This window comes from Camellia sinensis, chromosome 4, assembly GCF_055761805.1.
Source record: "Camellia sinensis isolate YWXY chromosome 4, ASM5576180v1, whole genome shotgun sequence".
NCBI classification, from domain to species: domain Eukaryota; kingdom Viridiplantae; phylum Streptophyta; class Magnoliopsida; order Ericales; family Theaceae; genus Camellia; species Camellia sinensis.
The window spans coordinates 18,818,544-18,829,950 of record NC_138964.1 but is presented as its reverse complement, the minus strand read 5'-3'; positions in this window follow the sequence as shown (position 1 = coordinate 18,829,950).

The window sequence follows — 11,407 nt, the reverse complement described above, 5'->3', positions numbered from 1 at the left end:
CCCGGGAGCCCACGGTGACAACAGTTTCACATGCTTGCGGCGGAGCAAGCTACCTAGCCGCTTGCTTTTCCTTGATTCCGTGGTCCATAAGAATGTCCTTCCACTTGGGCATCGAGCTGAGCGCCGTTTGGAGTTTGTGCGGGTTTTACACGGGTATCAGTTTGGCTATCAGGTCCCACTTAAGGATTTCATTTTGATGCATTTGCAGAAATTTCTACATAAGGCAGTTCGGCCTACTCCTCTGCAGAACCTGACTTGGCCACTACCATTCGCCAATTTGTTGACATTTGTGTTTGAGCTGAACCACCTCCCCATTACTGAGGATGAGGAGATTGATAGAGGATATCCGACATTCGGCTAGCGGGAATGGTAGCACAGCATATCTCACCCCAGTTGATGAGGCCCAGGACCCCGTACATGACCACCCAGCTCATCCTGTTCCCCCTGTGCCTCTCCAAGGGGACCCACTCTACATGACTCGCAAGGAGTACTTACAGCTTCAGCACTCTGTCGATCAGGTCCACCGTACTCTTCGTGATCACCACCAGAGTCTCATGGAGTTGCGCACGGATTTTCAGGCTCATCGCGACTATTCTCAGGCGCTCTTCGATCAGCTACACGCCGACAACCTTGCCCTCCGGCAATAGGGTCAGGATGACGCCTTCGAGACGCACGCTTTGATGCAAGCCTTGTTTGCCCAGCATTTCCCACCACCACCACCACCACCACCGGCTTCTCCGTAATACCCGCATGTATACTGCTTTGTCTCTTTTATTTTTATTTTTATTTTCCTTCTTCTTTTTCGTTTTTTCTTTTCTTCAAAACAAACAAAAAAAGAAAAAAGAAGTGAAGTGTGTATATGTTATTCTCTGCCTACCTGGATGTGCACCTACAATTCTGGTAATTTTCTCTCATTTCTCTTTCCTTTTCCATTGAGGACAATGTCATATTCAAGTTGGGGGATGAGGGTCATATTTTCTTTTGTGCATTGCTATTTGGCTCATAATTCATGCTTATACATGTTTCACTTGATTGCATTGCTCCACTTGATGTGACTTTTTGCTAGTAGAGTGATGATATTTGCATATGTTAATTAGAGAGCATAGTAGACTTGTATGAAAATGATTTATTGGGTAGATACTTGCATGCCATGTTTGCACGAGGAGAGTTGTCTATGTTTGTGGTCTTAGTACACTTGTCATGAGTATGCCTTAATTCACATGAGCACACTATCATAGCAGTGATCTTTTTATTATAATCCCTGGTGTACATCATTGATAATAGCTAGAGTTGCAGAAAAGAATAAATGAGGAGTCAAGATTCTTAAAAAAAAAAAAAAAAAAAAAAAAACAACAACAACAACAACCACTTGACTAGTTTGGGTCCGTAGTCTTTTTAACTCGAGTTATTAAGCCCGTAAGGGTGTCTCTACACCTAATGCCCTAAAACCGTCTGGTTTGAGAGTCATTGGCCCAATGCCTGTTACATGGGTTAATTAGAAAGCTTAAGGGACATGGACATTGCACAGTTAAGGAAAAATAAGAAGAATGACTTGTTTGGATTCGTAGCCTTTTCAACTCGAGTTATTAAGCCCGTAGGGGTGTCTTTACACCTAGTGCCCTAAAACCGTCTGGTTTTGGAGTCATTGGCCCAATGCTTGTTACATGGGTTGATTAGAAAGCTTAATGGATCAGGACATTACACAGTCATTTAAAAAAAAAAAACAAAAAAAAAAACAACTTTTGAAAATCTTGGCTGTAACAGGTTAGTTTTTCTGTATATGATGGGTGTTATTATGAGTTACACTGGGCTATTATAGTGGATAGTTAACTAATATGGAGATTGCACTTTACACCGAGGGCACTCATGACTTGTCTACTAGCATGCACAAGTATAGGGAACTTTACTTTTGTATTAACTGAATTGTGGTTTTGACTCAATAGGTTCCTTCATGCTTGTCCACTGTGTCGTTAACGACTCATGATGTCTAAATATCACACTGTAGTGGCACACAAGTTAATTGTTAGGTGGAGTAGTGTAGTTATTTGTTGTTGAGTATATATGAATATGTTAATGTTTGTGGGTATCATTTCTGGAAACCCTCACGAGACTTTACTCGTCCACTTGGGGTAACTTTGTGGTTTAAAGGCTTGTTGCATATGCTAAATGCAACCGTTTTTCCACGAAAGAGGAAATAGATAGATTTTGTTTAATTTAATTTTATTTTACTTGCTTGAGGACTAGCAAGTAGTAAGTTAGGGGATGTGATTAAGGCCGAAATGTACGGCATTGAGGTCGTTAATTAGAATCTCTTAACTTCACTTGCTGGTCAAACTATATATTTTATGTGTGTTGAGTGTCAATCAGGTTGTACATCGTCGGAGCATAAAATGAGCGAAAAGACAGAATTTGGGCAGAGTTGACTTTCCCGCACGTGCGTTGACTTTTTCCGCACGTGCGTTGACTTTTCTGGGAAAGTCAAATCGACGTTTTAAACCTGTTTGGACGAGATTGGAAGGATAAAAAGGCAAGTAAAAGGCTGGATTAGGGTTCAGAAATTGTTTTGACCTAAAGAGGGAGGCTAGGGTTTGAAAAAGAGGAAGAAACAAGAAGCTTCAAAGATGTCTCCCATGGTGGTTCCTTCTCTATCTACCTCCTCCCACTCCTCCATGAGTGGCTAGTCTCCTTTTCTAGGGTTTTGAAGAAACCCTAGCCATGTAATAGGTTTTTCTTTTTTGATTTTATATTATGTAAAGGTTTGAACCATTGTATGGTGTTTTAGAAATTCTTTATATATAATTTTCATTATCTTTTCAAATATTTGACTTTCTGTGATTGTTTGTGATTAAGGCCGAAATGTACGTCATTGAGGCCGTTAATTAGAATCTCTTAACTTCACTTGCTGGTCAAACTATATATTTTATGTGTGTTAAGTGTCAATCAGGTTGTACATCGTCCGAGCATAAAATGAGTAAAAAGACAGAATTTGGGCAGAGTTGACTTTCCCACACGTGCGTTGACTTTCGCGCACGTGCGTTGACTTTTTCTGGGAAAGTCAAACTGCCGTTTTAAACCTGTTTGGACGAGATTGGAAGTATAAAAAGGCAAGTAAAAGGCTGGATTAGGGTTCGGAAATTGTTTTGACCTAAAGAGGGAGGCTAGGGTTTGAAAAAGTGGAAGAAACTAGAAGCTTCAAAGATGTCTCCCATGGTGGTTCCTTCTCCATCTACCTCCTCCCACTCCTCCATGAGTGGCTAGTCTCCTTTTCTAGGGTTTTGAAGAAACCCTAGCTATGTAATAGGTTTTTCTTTTTTGATTTTATATTATGTAAAGGTTTGAACCATTGTATGGTGTTTTAGAAATTCTTTATATATAATTTTCATTATCTTTTCAAATATTTGACTTTCGGTGATTGTTGAATATTATCCATACATGAGTTTTCTATTCCTTCACATTCAAGGTATGGGACGAACCATGCTACGAGGAACGAGTCGTATCACTACCCTAGTTTAGAGTGAACGATTCGTATTACTTGAGATGGTTCGTGCTCGTACATTGAATGTGATGATCTTCTTGTTAAATGCTTTGAGCTTGTAGTTGCGAAGCATTAATCCATTCAAACCATAGCATAATTAATTTCAATTGGAAACCCTAATTATGTGGTTAGTGGTGAATTCTCTACCCTAGGATTTTTTCCCAATTCAGTAAACCCAATTTCATTTATTATTGATAATTTAATTCCTTAGTTTAATTTACTCATTATTAAATTAGGTTATAAACAACCAATCTTTTTATCAAAATTAATTTAGGAATTTGACAATTAAATTAGTTTAATTTCACAATAGTCCCTGTGGATCGATACCTGGACTTGCCATTATTCTGATAGAATTGGGTATAGTTTAGTATTTAATTTTGGTGTGTTCAACGACCCATCAGGCTATTTAGTAGAAGCGAGAGGTGTAAACACAAGGAGAATCAGAGCCCTAGCACGAACAGATTGAGTTTGGCAGCTTTTCTGCTCTACTCCATCTCTCTATTCTATCTTTCTCACGAAGAAGAAGAAAATGATGGAAGCGAATAAGGAAGAAGAAGGAGAATAGTGTGATTAAGAAGAAGACGGTGGAGAAGAAGACAAGAAGGAGATAGAGCCGAGGCAGTTGATTGACCCGTCTCGCTTTTGTCGGTCGACTGATGCAAAAGCGAGGCCGCGCATCCAACGCGATTTTCGACGGAAAAGAGAGTGGCGGGCGAATCATATATATATATGTATATATATGTTTTGATTATTTGTTTTTGATGCCATTTATTACTATCATTTTCCTCATCCTCCTCCAGATTCTGAGCCATGATTTCCTTTTGATAATGTCACGGGGAGAGAAAAATATGATGTCATGTGTTATGATGTTATGTAATGGTATTATTTTCCAACTAATCTGATGTTATGTATTTATAGTTTGATATCTTAGTCTCATATCATGTCTCTAATTGAAGTTTATTTATTACACATGTGTTAACCTATGTATTTAGAAATGAATTCAAGGAGCATGACTTGAGGGGGAGCTTTTCTTGCTCCCAAATCAAATCAAAATATCATTGTGTGCCATCATAAAAAATAGGGAGATTGTTAGACTTATTTATTTTGATGATTTATTTAATTATGTTTTAATTTATTTGAAAGAGAAAAATAGAATCAAAATTTATTTTGATAATTTATTTAATTATGTTTTAATTTATTTGGAAGAGAAAAATAGAATCAAAATTTATTTTGTCTCATTATTTCTTACCTAAAATTTTATCCTAAATGTTGTTAGAATGTATTTAATATTTTCTTAAATCAGGAGTTCATTTCAAGCCCAACATAGCAGCAGTTCAAAAGGTTCAAAAAAGTCAAAGCTCCGGACGTCCCGGTGGACATCAGGCCGGACGACCGACCCAAGCCAATTTGCCCAGTTCTGCTACGTTTCGAATTTTTCTTTCAACGGCTCTGAGCTATAACGGCCATTTTTCAAAATAAAGATGTTCCAGACAATCTTTGTCTCCCACAAGTTGAAATTAGCAATGTTGGAATGATTTATATTCAAAATGAATTCAACGGCTTTATAAGCCTCTTGATTTATATATACACCAAAAAGCCTCAGTGAACATACTACTGCAACAATATACAAGTGAGATAACCCAGAAAATATTCTTTGATCAAAAAACATTCTCATTCTCTGAAAAATTCTCTGAGAAGTGTTCTTCAATTTTGTTTACATTTTTCTCTCATAAATTATACACTGGGCCTTATAGCATTAAGCTCATTTTTCCTATGTGAGATTTACAGAAAAATCATAGCTTCATTTTTATATCTATCTTTGAGAGATAATTCTTGTAGCTTTTTATGAAAGCAAAAATACCTTCCTTTTAACCTTGTAAGAGTGTAGTACACTCAGTGTTAGGATTGCTCCATTTGTGAAACGGTTGCTAGCACCTCTGTGAAGCTAGAGTATAGTGGAAAATCTCAAGTGAAATTTGAGGAGTGGGCGTAGGCCGAGTTGGAACCGAACCACTATAAATTTGTTTGCCTCTCTCTCCCTTATCTCTTTATTTTATTTAAATTGCCATAGCTATATTTCACATTTTCACTATGCTAAAATCATTAACTGACATAGTTGTTAGAACACTTGTTTTAATTATTTTGATCTCATTATCTATATTTATCTATTGTGCTAGTCATAATTTTTATTAGGGTATTATTAATTGTTAATTGTAAAAACCTAATTCACCCCCTCTTAGGTTGTCTTTTGGGTAACAGTTTAGATTTATTTTATATATTAATCTCACTATTCATCAACTCAATTTTCACCACACATACCCATTTTCGAGTAAATTCTGGTCTCAAATTCTGGCCCCTAACTTTTTTTTTTTTTTTTTTCCCTCTAAGAACTTTGTCCTATTAAGATATAAGACTGGGAGTTGGTCTATCTAAACTTCAAAATATGAGATGGGGAACTCACTGGTAAATCTCATACACAAAATTCAAAACTCATCTAGTTTCAAAATAAAATATTTATACTAATTAGTCCTACATATTTTTAATTTGTTACCAAAAAATCCAGTTTTTTCTTCTTGTTTTTTTAAAATTTTTTTTTTTACAGATATTGCTACATCCCACCATCGTTGGAGTTCCATCAAACGGTTACCGGATACTCACCGAAATATTCAACATCATCAAGAAGTCGTCGAAGTATCGTTGAAAGTTCGCCGGAGTGTTCTGAACGTCACCGGAAGTCGCCGAAATGTCCAGAACGTTCGTGGGATGTTAAAGATATCGTCAGAGACTACAGGAATGTCCAGAATATTGCCAAAAAAATGAATAAATGAAGAAATTAGAGAAAAAAAAACATAGCAAAATGTGCTAAATATTGATAAACCGAGAAGTTAAAAAAAATAAATAAACAGATGTTCTTTTTCAATTTTTGTAAGGTTTAAGCAAATAATCTCTAATATTGATCGAACTGAAAAGTAAGCTTTGAAACAGTAAAATGTTACAGTTTTAAAGCAAAAAGCTATCAGGCATTTATCTTTATTAATCAAACTGAAAAACATGTTATGAAACTGTAAAATTTTACAGTTTTAAAGAATGTTATGAAACCATAAAATTTTACAGTTTTAAACCATGATTCATTTCAGCATCTAAAAATTTGAAATTATAAAATTTTATAGTTTTCACCGCCTGCAACTCAAACTCGAAAACAACTTGTTCAGAATTAGAAATTTTTTTTTCATTAAAATAGGAAAAAAGATGTGTATAGTAGAGAAAATGCAGAAAAATTGAAAGATGAAAAAAAAAAGACAAATATAGAGAGATGATTGTACTCCGATAACTATTTTTTATTTAAATCTAGTTGGATCTGACGTAGATCTATCCAAATTTGATTTAGATCTTAGTAGATCAACATCAAATTTGAGTAGATCTACTCATTTTTTTCGTCGGAAACATATCTTCTTCATCGTTGGTGAAGGTGAAGGTGAATGTGAAGGTGAAGTAAGGAGTTGGTCGTCAATGGTTACCAGTGAACTCCAATCGATGATAGTCGTCGATCGCCAGTGACTATATATCAAAAAAAGAAAGAGAAGAAACAAGACGTGGTCGCTGGTCGCCGATTGTCGAAAATCAAGAAGAGAAAGAGGGTGAGAACAAGAAAAATGTTAGATGCCTTTTGGGTATAAACAAAAAATTTTGGGATGAAATAGGCCACACCTCTTTTAAAGAGGACTTGTCGGTAATTTGCCCATATGACATAAACCACAATAATTACCTACCACAAATGGGAAATTCTATTTCCATACACTACTTATATCAGTGCACACACTTAATGAATTATTATTTTAATAACAATTATACTATAAAGTAAAATGACTATAATAGACATCAAAACATGTCCATAATATTATATGAAAATATTCTCTATACACATTTAAAAAAAAATAAAAAAAATTCAATGTACATCTTTTAATAAAAAAAACTAAACCCTAATTCCTCCATTTTAGACAAAAACAACAAAAAACAAAGTAGATTAGGAAATTTTTATAATCTTTCTTTCTTTTTTCTTAACATCAACCAAACAAATTAAGATCACATACTTATACATCCAACTGAAATAAAAGCAATATAAAATAATTAAAAATTCCTGGTTGTGTTGAGGAATTTTCATTACATATTAAACTCTTTTTTTTTTTTAAAAAAAAAAAACCTTTATTAATTGGCTTAATCCAACATTCTACAATAGACTCTTATGAACTAAACCCTAAAAACCATATATATTTAATTCAATCTCAATCTTGTCCCAACTTCTATGGTGGATCAGACCCCTTCCATTCTCTATCTTCACAGCCACTTTTCATTTGTTGCTCTCTTCCTCCATTCCTAGTATTTTTGTTTACTACCAAATCGTTGCCATGATGAACAAAAACAAAAATTGAACATCTTAATAACAAAGACCCATATGAGATTTCATTCAATTAATCAACATGCAAATAGAAATACTAGGGGCTTGTTTGTTGCAATTCTTTATAAGCTGAAAATTAATAATCAAAAAGTAAAAGTAAAAGTCAAAAGCATACTTCTCCAATTTTTAGATTATGAATTTTTTATTTTATTTTATTTATTTCTACCTAATAAGATGTAAGGAGAAATTACACTAAAACAAAGCCCAACTCGACACAGACTCTCAAAATAAAATTAAAAAATAAATAGAAATAATCTAGGGTCAATTACAACAACAATAATAACAAAAATTCTAAAGTTTGGCTCTTCTATCAAAATAATTCCTAAACTTTTAATTTTATCAATTTAATGTTGTACAAATTGTGTGATTAACTAAAACAAATAGATTCATCATTAACAATGTAGAACAAGAACTATGCGTCAAATTACAAGTTGAACAGAAATACATAATAAATAAAATGGCAAAAAGAAAGCAAATCGAAACCTACACTGGACAGTGTCTTGCAACACCGGTTGGATACTAGAGGTTGTTCGACATTTATCTCCCAAGATACGATGGTTTGACCAGCTATAGCAATGCACTGACTGAGTAGCTTTGGTGAACTAAACTTTGCAGCACTCTCTTACAGGAAGAATATAACTATAAAACTGGAGGAAACAATTGAAAACCGGAAGAGCAAATTTTCTGGGTAGAAAACTGAAGGAGAAGGATCTCCTTTTATACACATGGAGAGAGAGAGAGAGAGAGAGAGAGAGTCCAGCCATTAAGGCCCCTCACAAATGCAAAAATAAATTCTGTATTAAACCTGTAAAATCGCTGGAATAATTCATCATCATTATAGAGGAGTTACACACATATTATACATCTGTGTAACGTATATAATTCTACTGCCCACAACACTGGCTTGGTCCAAAAAGATTAAGATGGGTGGACCAAGCCCAACCCCCACACTCAATCCATTCCAGCAAGCTTCAAGCTTCAAGCCTCAAGCCTCAAGCCTCAAGCTCAAGCCCAAGCCCAAGCCCAAGTCCTAAGTCCCAAGACCTGAGATCCAAGATCCACGACCCATATCTGGCAATTTTTTCCTAACCAACTTGGACCATAGCCTTGGCCCAAGTCCATCCTTGAAGCATCCATAACTCCATTCTTTCGAAAAATTTGGATGCACCAAAGGGCTTACACTTTTAGGCAAAAAATGGGATTTAAATACCCATTAATGCTCTCCTCTACAATCAATGTGGGGTGAAAGGTTTTACACATTTCCTAACACCTCTTTCATAAGGCCAACTTAATGAGTCAATTTCTCATTCAAACCTTAATGGTTTTTAGTCATTCTTTTTGTGGTGTAAAGATCTCACTAAAAAGAATCTAAACCCACTTTACTCCACCTTAATTGAGGGTTGGCACCCACTTTAATATTGCATTAAAGTCACCAAAAAATTTATTATTTTTCAACAATCCCCTACATGAATAAAAATTGACCGAATAACAACAAATGGACAACGCTTACCAACAAGGATTCAGATAGAGTGCAACGGAATAACCCCGGCATCAAAAAGGGTAGATTGTGGCTTTGAACCCCTCCTGGTGAAGTCTATTGGATTTACTGGTTATCCAGTGAACATAAAGTCTTGAACTGTTTTGCTGTTTATGTAAACCAAGACAACAAACCTCAAACAGAAATTACTCCAACCATCGTTATGTTCTCACTGTTATGTTTGGTTTGGACTTGGAACACTAGCCTGGTTCAGTGAGTGGTTTAAAGGATTAGGCCCCATCAATTCTTATAGAAGCGGTCCCACTTCACACTCACATAGGTGACTCTACTTGAGTATCCTACTATACTCAACTCAATAGCTCAACACACTAGAGTCATTAAAAGCTCAGCTTAATCTCTACACTTGTAGGTATCATTGATAAAATGAATGACTGGAGGTTTAACCTCCTCAGCGACATACTACCATTACACGCAATTAGGTTGCCCCATTAAATCTAGATCTTGGGATCTCCAGTCAACTAAGTTGGGTTTCCATTCCGGTAACACCTTACACTAAAGGCCTAAACCCCATTCCTTCTGATGATTTCTCTACTAACACTCGATTTAACCTTTTGGTTAACGAATCCACAATGTTGTCTTTAGACTTTACATAGTCTAAAGTGACAACTCCATTCGAGAGTAGTTATCGTATGGAATTATGTTTACGACGAATATGTTTAGACTTTCCATTATACATATTACTCTGTGCCCGTCTAATAGCCGATTGGCTATCATAATGAATACAGATGGCTAGCACAGGTTTCGACCAACGTGGAATATCCTCAACGAACTGGCGAAGCAATTTAACTTCTTCAGTTGTTTTATCCAAAGCAATAAAATCAAATTCCATCATTGATCTCGATATACACATTTTCTTGGAAGATTTCCAAGACACGGCTGCCCCTCCAAAGGTAAACACATGACCACTAGTGGATTTGTAGTCTTTTATATCAGATATCCAATTAGCAACACTATGCCTTTCTAGTTCTGCTGGGTATTTGGTATAATGCAGCTCATAACCCCGGGTGTAGCGTAGATAACCTAACACCCGCATAATACCCCCTCTAATGAGTAGCATTTGGATTACTCGTGTATCTACTAAGCTTGCTAACTGAGTAGGCTATATCTGTGTCACGACCCAATCCTGTCCCTAAGGGTTTAGCATCATAACTGGCCAGTAACCCGTGATTACTAAAAGCCTGTTTAACAGTAATAATAATTAAACAATAAAAGGGGTTAGCGGAAGCGTGTACAAATTAAGTCATGATGTCCAAAGAGTTGTGAGGACGTAAATGAACAAACAACCTCCATATATATATACACTAATGCACACATAAGTTCGAGTCTATGTCCATAATATACGTGAAAGTTTAAGTCTAAATCATTCAAGACATGTTAGGGAATTAAACCCTAAGCCAAAAACAAAACATAAAACATTCACTTTGACACTAAGTGACATGCAAAAGGGTGGAATTAGATTCCCCAAAGCCTTGACAATAATAGCTCAGAGCCTCGTGGTGAGGCACAGTAAGTTGGCTTGACAAAACGAAACCGGGTCGACGTTGCTAACTCCGCTCGGGTGCTTGGTCACCTATATAAATATATATATATATATATATAAATGGTGAGCTAAAACTTAGTGAATAACAAATGTGTAAAGAAGTTAAGAATGAATGTCCTTTCAGTGTTTAAAACAGTCAATTGCATTTGTAGATTAGTTATTCAATCAGCGTCTCATATTTCATGTCATATCAGTCATTTAGAAATCATAGCAGTCATACATGGTACATCCAATAACAGTACAGTATAGTAGGTCTTAGAAGACTGAACAATCAATTGATAGCCATCAAACAGTAAACGGTAGTTCCAAAAATTTAGA